The 7,676-nt window shown below is 42.5% G+C and overlaps 1 protein-coding gene across 2 annotated transcripts in view; it reads right to left on the reverse strand.

Annotated features, from left to right (window-relative positions):
* The window catches only part of arhgap1 (Rho GTPase activating protein 1), a 61,218-nt gene extending 53,882 nt beyond the window's left edge, over window positions 1–7,336 (reverse strand). For both annotated transcript variants that reach the window (XM_083937623.1, XM_083937622.1), the window contains exon 1: window positions 7,244–7,336. The gene's annotated coding sequence lies outside the window, so the exon portion shown is untranslated. The remainder of the gene's footprint in view (window positions 1–7,243) is intronic.
* Window positions 7,337–7,676: the final 340 nt, after the last annotated feature.

Here is a 7,676-nt window from a genome sequence, read left to right on the forward strand (position 1 = left end):
ATTATATACTAAAATATTACATCAAAATACCAGTTATACAGTATTACTTTTGTACAATGTTAATTTGGAAATGGCCAGGATTATGAAAATGAAGGCAGCTAGTAGCCTGCTTGTATAATTGTAGCTATGATACTAAGACTTATTTTTGAGGTCACTGTGAACTGAGATATTCTTTAAAAAAAAATGTTGAACTTAGGTATGACTAAATGACATTTGGTCATAGACAGAGATGCAGCGATCCGCTCTGATATTGACTAATTAGCTTCAGCATTCTGATCCAGTAGTTTCTTTTTTATTAATATTATACACAGTAATACAGTTACAGCGATCTAGTCACTTCAATTCTGTTTGCAACGGCGGTTAGGCTTTTATATTACATGCAGTGCACTTTACATGGAAGTGTTATTTCTTTCTTGTTGCTGCTGATGTACACTTTATTTGTTAATTAATAATATGAAGTACATTTATATCTGTGTTCATTTGTTACCTTTTTTTAACAAGGCTAAATGTTCAGTTCGAGCCTGGTGCCTTCACTCACATGGACAGGTATACGCTTCATTCATTCAACAGGAGGATCAGACACTGCCTTTATTAGCTCACAGAGGACTGCAGCAGATCCTGAATCATGTACTAATTCAAAAACAGATTTTAAAAAGAGGATAGTTTTGAATCGGGAATCGGTTTCAATCGAAGGAAGATTCCGATCGAATTCGGACACCAAGAATCGGAATCGAATCATGAGACATCCAAAGATTCCCACCCCTACCGTAGACCTAGGGCGTACTAACACTGTCCATCCTTATCGTGCCCAAGCACATTTCACAGCTAAAGCTTAGTTCGTTTGACCAGTGTGAGTTGCCGCCCACGGCCCGTTTGGCGGAGGTGGGCTTTTGTAAAGCACGTTTGCACGTGTACAAGCACGAGCGTGCGCACGTGTACGAGCACGAGGCCTATGGCGGTTCTGACGTCATTTTATGTGCGCCTGTTGGGACATGGAAAAAAGAAGGACGGACCATGCCCGGACATTTCAAACAATGGCGGCGAAAGGTTCGCGTTGGTGGAGTGTTTACTGCAGATTTGGTCGATGAAAATATTCAAAAACAGTCGACAAGACGCACAAAAACTCTGAGGTCTATGGAAAGATTTGTAAACAAAGCGGCGTATTGTGATGACCTTCAATGCGTGTTACGGCGTGATGACGTACAGGCAGCAAGAAGCATTCACCGAGGCCCAGGTAGTGTGAGTACAAACGAGCCTGGAGGTGGGGACAAGGACCCTAAAGCACGGGGCACGGGACGGACGGACAGTGTGAGTGCGCCCTTAGCCTCCCCGCTGATCTCCAGCCCACTGTTTAGCTCATTTTCCAGCAACTAGCAGTTAGCTGCCTTGATAAATCTACACTGCTTTCATTTCACACTGGTTAACTTTACAGAAAATGTGCCTAACAAAGTTGTCACTCATACATAGTGATGTGCTTTCATGTGCTGTGGATGAAACACTTAGTGGATACATTGTACTCATTTAGTGGCCGGCTGTTTAGCTAGCTCATGCTTCCACAAAAGCTGAAGTTGTCCAGTTATTTAATGCATTTTTTTAAATTATAATGGCCTTGGCTGTACCTTTTGTATCAGCAGATATTAACTAACGCGATATTGCACAAATCACAGGTAGCTGTAGTGTAATGTTTAAAAGAGCACTAAACAAAAAGACATGGAATCCTTTTAGTTTTCTGATGAAATTTTGAAAATAATAAAATTTAGCTTTCTTTCAGCAGTAGGAGCATTAATTGATGCATGTCAAATACGATGAGTCAATGGATCTGGGCCTCTATATGCAGCAATAAATAGGTCTGAATATGAAAAGTGAGTGTCTTTAGACTATGACAGTAACTAGAAATATTAAAGTATAATCTAAAAAGTTAAAATGAACTCATGAACATGCCTGATGGGATGTTGTGTAAATGTCCATAATCTGATTATTCCCTTAACAAGGGAAAGACCATTTTTGGGTTACTAATGTGCATAGAAACACCAAGCCCCGACCACAGCGACTTCCTGGTTGATCCAATCAGAAAGTGCCAAAAGGTGCAGTTCGCTGAGTGTCCACTAGGGGCAGGTTTGATAGTAGAGCAGTTTCTCATTGACCCCTATGTTAAACAGGCCGTTTTCAAAGCATCATTAAATCTATTTAAGACCTGGGACTAAAAAACATTCTAGTCTGTTTGTTTAGGTCATATCTCCATGACAACACTGAGGGGGATGAATTTTTTTGGACCAGGGTAGTTTTTATTTTATTGGAGGTTAAAGTTTATGAATAATTAGGGACGCTGCTAGCCTCTGGCCCTAACTTCTGTTTGGAGGTATACATCAGCCAGATGGACGTATGTCCCTCCCCCCAACGTCACACATACACTCATACATGCCCTTTTTAGGGAAGAGTAAATGAGGCGGAGTGAAAGTCAAGATGGCGACTCCCGTAGGCGAGGACGATTGGATCAAGATAGAACGCACCTCGCAGGAGAGGCTACGTCTATTTATTATGCAGTCTTTGGTGAACTTGCCGACTGGAACACTGCCTCCGGTTCCAGCGTATGCGCGCACACACACACACACACACACACACACACACACACACACACACACACACACACACACACACACACACACACACACACACACACACACACACACACACACACACACACACACACACACACACACACACACACACACACACACACACACACACACACACACACACACACACACACACACACACACACACACACACACACACACACACACACACACACACACACACACACACACACACACACACACACACACACACACACACACACACACACTGATGTTATGCTGGCTGACAGCATGTTGCTTTGAATAACTATCACCACCAACCACAGATGCACAGATAGTGAAGAACAAATGTTAGAGCACAGATTTTCAGTGATCAAAAGGCTGTCAGGGAAGACAATACGATTAGGACTTTGGATGATGTGAACAGGTTCCTCTTTTCTCCAGGCTTCTCTCGGCACTCATGCATTTCCACCCCGATGGCAGCTGAGAGAGGACAACATCGCATCATCTCACTTTACTTTCTAGTTACTTAGCATTTTAAATGTTTTCTTAACATTGCTAATTGTTTGGTTTTTGCCTTTTTCACTCTTAACGTTTGCATATTTTCCTAAGTTGAGGGAAATTGTTGCACCTATCTCATGACTGCCTATGTGTGCATTTTGATCTAAAACTGCAAGTCAATTAAAACCTGTTTCCAATAATAAAATGGCTAATTTAGTTTTAGTGAATGCTTTCTAGTTCTAAATGGATCCATCTTTTTAACTTTTGACCATTTGGTACATTCACATTTTAAAAAGATCCAGTCTCAAGTTTTGAGTTAACTCTTGGTTTACATTTGTGTTGCAGAATGTTTCTTATTGTTTTAACGGCAGTTCCTGAATAAAAGAATACATGAATAGTTTGTATATTTTGGAATGTTGGTAGTTTTGTGACTTCAGTATCTGATCTTGAGTGCATAAACTGTTTTTATACAGTAAGTAATGAGACCATTGATAATCTAAATTCCTCCTGATGATGGACACACGTGAGGTGTAGGGCTTTGTAATGTGGCTGCTGCAGGCCGAGCAGACGACCTGCATCTTAGCTGTGTCATGATAGTGCCTGGTTACTCAATATCTACAGTTAATAATGATAGAAACATTTCAAAGTAGATGCAGGTAGTGATGATGTAATATATATATATATACATATATATGATGCAATTTTTTGATTATCTATTTAGCTGTAGTATTTGCTAGTTGAAATAGGTCAAGTAGTCAACCGTTCAAAGAAAAGACAGATGATTGTGGCTTTGAAAAGCTCCTGTACACTCAGCATCAGCGTTAACTTTAGATCAACTTGGTCCAGAAAATGTGAAAACTGAAAGAAGTAAGTAGAGTAATAAATGATTTCTCTTTCAGTCCGTGCTCGCTCTGCTCCTGTTAATTACAGCACATAAACGCAGTGAAGAGTTATAAAATGTAAAGCCAGATGTGAAGTTATCAGTCGTATCTGGCATTACATTACATTACTGGTAAGTATTACAGCCTGCCTGTGCAATTACCACCAATACTATTTTATTTAATCCCTGATGCCACGACTAGAATGTTGTGATGTGACAGTTAGCTGTTGCTGTTGGCTATCGTCAGCTAACAGCGTTCAAGGGAAGCATACCCACTATACCTGGCCAAACTCTTTATGAATGGTTGATCAAAGGCTACCAGGAAGGCCTAGTGGGCGTTCCTTTGTCATGACAGAACGGCCCGTGCCTGCAGCTGGAGCCTTCTCGGTTTTCGTGTCATCCGGGTCACATGTATGTCCCCATCCTCTATTTGCCGACCATATCCAGCAGATGATGGAGACATGACCTCATTATTGCAGCCTGGTAGTTTGCCCTTTTAGCAGTGCATTAGTAGTAGGGGGAATGCATAATTCTGGCAAGGCCGATGATGCCATACAGAAAGCCTGGTACCTAGCCTCATTTACATTTCTGGCACCTGGTTGATCATATAGGTGGCATACATACAGCCAAAGAAGTGCAAGTGTTCACTGCTCCAAGTTAAGGTTGGTCCCTAAACTTTTGAAAGCCTTAAGGTACTCATCTTTCCTGCATGCAACAGAAAATGTCTTTCTTTTTCCTTTGCCATAAAAGGCCCTTGTGGAGTCACACCCAGAGAATGTGTGAACTCCAATCAAGGCTGAATACACGCTGGTTCTGACAGCTGATGACTGCTCGGTGATGTCAGTGATTCGTGTCCTGTTGCCAGTCCCTGTGAAAACATGTAAGCTGCAAGGTAAATCTGTCTGCAGACTTCCAGCAATGACTGCCACGTCAGTGTCAGAGCTCTTGATAATGACAGCTTTACACTCGTGGCAGCATGTTATGCATGTAAAAACACCCTCTGTTGTACTGGAAGTTCTGCATTTTGCATGCAACATACAGGAATTCCAGAAGTTCAACTCCTTCCATTGTAGTGGGGTCCTCTGATCCGGGCCAAAGATTTGCATGCGCAGTGACCCTGCATCAGCTCCACGTGACTGTTCTAGGTTTTTTCGATACTGATGAGTGAATAATGGTCAGTGACAAAGTCAGTGTGTGCACTTGTGCTGCAAAACAGAGTATTTTCTGCATCGTGGTCTCCAAATGTACCTGGTCTGGATCGCAGGGCTTGTATGACATAACATAACATCAAAAAGAATGGCCCCATCCACTGGAACTTTGTCAACCAAGCAGTCACCTTTGTTCTCTAATAGATCCATGAGAGCTGACACTGACACCAAAAGGATTCTGGTGTCATTTCCCTAATTCCATATTTGTGCAGTTTTTTTATTTCATATTCAGCTTCGGGCTGTTCTGTTATCCCTGATTATATTTCTTTACAGTTTTACATTTCGTTCTTTTAATAAAGATAGTTGTTATGGTTGATCAATGTTGTTTTCGTTTGTGAATGAATCAATGAACGAACAAACGAACAGTCAGTAGTATAGGTACAATTACAGTCTTTTGTTGATCCAGATGACTGCACATAAAAAGTGAGAATTTTCTAGTGTTTTCTTCCTTATCGCTAACGTGGAATCTAACCACGGGAGCCACTGTCTTTCCATTCTGTTGACAAAAAGCAGCTATTTAATTGGTGTAGCACGGTCACGTGTTAAACAGTGCCACCACCTGCGGGCAAAATATTATTACTTTCTGAAGTAACTAGTTATGCACAAAACTGTACGTATAGATATCTCAACTCATCTTCAACCTCTTATCCGGAGTCGGGTCGTGGGGGCAGCAGCTCTAGCAGGGGACCCCAAACTTCCCTTTCCCGGGCCACATTAACCAGCTCTAACTAGGGGATCCCGAGGTGTTCCCAGGCCAGTGTGGAGATCTAATCTCTCCACCTGGTCCTGGGTCTTCCCCGAGGCCTCCTCCCAGCTGGACGTGCCTGGAATACCTCCCTAGGGAGGCGCCCAGAAGGCATCCTTACTAGATGATCCTGAACCACCTCAACTGGCTACTTTCAACGCTAAGGAGCAGCGGCTCTACTCCGAGTTCCTCACGGATGCTGAACTTCTCACCCTAAGGGAGACTCCGGCCACCCTCCTGAGAAAACCCATTTCGGCCCCATTTCATGACCAAAGGTGAGGGACTGGAATTTCAGCGACAAACTTATTTTTGGTAGCTTAGCATCATTCGTTCTTTTTGATGAATTAAAGATTGTGGAAATGCCAGACTGCGGAGCGGCAATCCTTTTCTTATGTGTCATACCCTGCATCTCCAGAGTTTATTGTTTTGTTTTTCTTTTGTTGACTCGGCCTCCTTTCAAAGGCCTTGATTTTGGCTTTACTTTTGTAGAGGGGGAGAAGGTGGAGACGCATCATCCATTCTACATATATGGTCCAACAACCACAGTCCTGCCCAAAATCCTGAGGAAAACTGCTACTTTACCCATACTGATTTCTACAGTACCGCCCCCATCCGTGTCCTGATATGGTGGATACAGGTTTACAGCTACGCTAAGACAGAAGATGAAGTGAAAAATAATGCATGAATTTAATGCACGTAAACATGTCCTCGTAGACACCCAACATAGAAGCATTAACCTGCAAATGAGCATAAACAGCTCCTCTCTAAACGGCAACAGTATGCGTAATCTAGGGACGAATCGTCGGAGCTAACGATGCGACGTTAGCTATTGTGTCTGCCGATCAAACCAACAAGAAAGCAGCCAGCTAACGTTAACTGAGCTCCTTTACTGTTACCCACATTGTCAGCCAAATAAAAGAACAGTTAAGTGACGTTAACCTCGACTGTTTCATTAGTAAAGCTAAACAGGCTAACAGCCAGCAACCTTAGCTAGCAAATACAAAAAAAGGGCTACAAACAGCAAACTCCCTTAGCAAACGGCTAACGTTAAAGTCACGGTTCATTCCGCAGCAGTCTGAAAAGGACACACAGACAGCCGTGCTAACCCCATCTACGCGTTGAGCACATTCAGCTAAAAACGCTCCACCGCAGCATAACAAATCAATGTTACCGCCGACAAATGAGCGCTAGACCCGCGATAGCTTAACGCAACACCACCGTGCGACTCTCAAACCGCGACCGCGAATGCCTCACGCGTTTATTGCGCCGAGTTTGATGAAACAGAACCAAAGGAATATGTATTTGACGTTACCGTATTTATGACGTCGCTTTAGAATCACTCGGTGGGCTTCGTGGCGTCTCAAGTCGCTGTAGTAGACTCGGTCTGTTGACAGCAACAATCTGCGGCAACGCCTCTTCCGGTTTATTATTTTCAAAATAAATGTATGAATTGTTGTTGTCGTTGTTGTTGTTGTTCTTCTTCTTCTTCTTCTTCTTCTTCTTCTTCTGCTGCTGTTGCTCGTGATTTCCGGCAGAGATGCCTTGCGGCCATTGCTGCCTCTCGCAGGTCGGGATTATGTGAACCTGTTGCAGTGATGGATTTAAGGTTCATAAACGTAGATTTCAGGGGGATTATGTTTGTATGTATTTTAATTTTTTATTTATTTTTTTGGTCACGGTCTCATTCTCAGATTTGTTTTCGAGTTACTGTATACATGATTCCTTTAAAAAAAAAAAAATATATA

The sequence above is a fragment of the Echiichthys vipera genome (genome assembly GCF_963691815.1).
Source record: "Echiichthys vipera genome assembly, chromosome: 23".
Taxonomy (NCBI): domain Eukaryota; kingdom Metazoa; phylum Chordata; class Actinopteri; order Perciformes; family Trachinidae; genus Echiichthys; species Echiichthys vipera.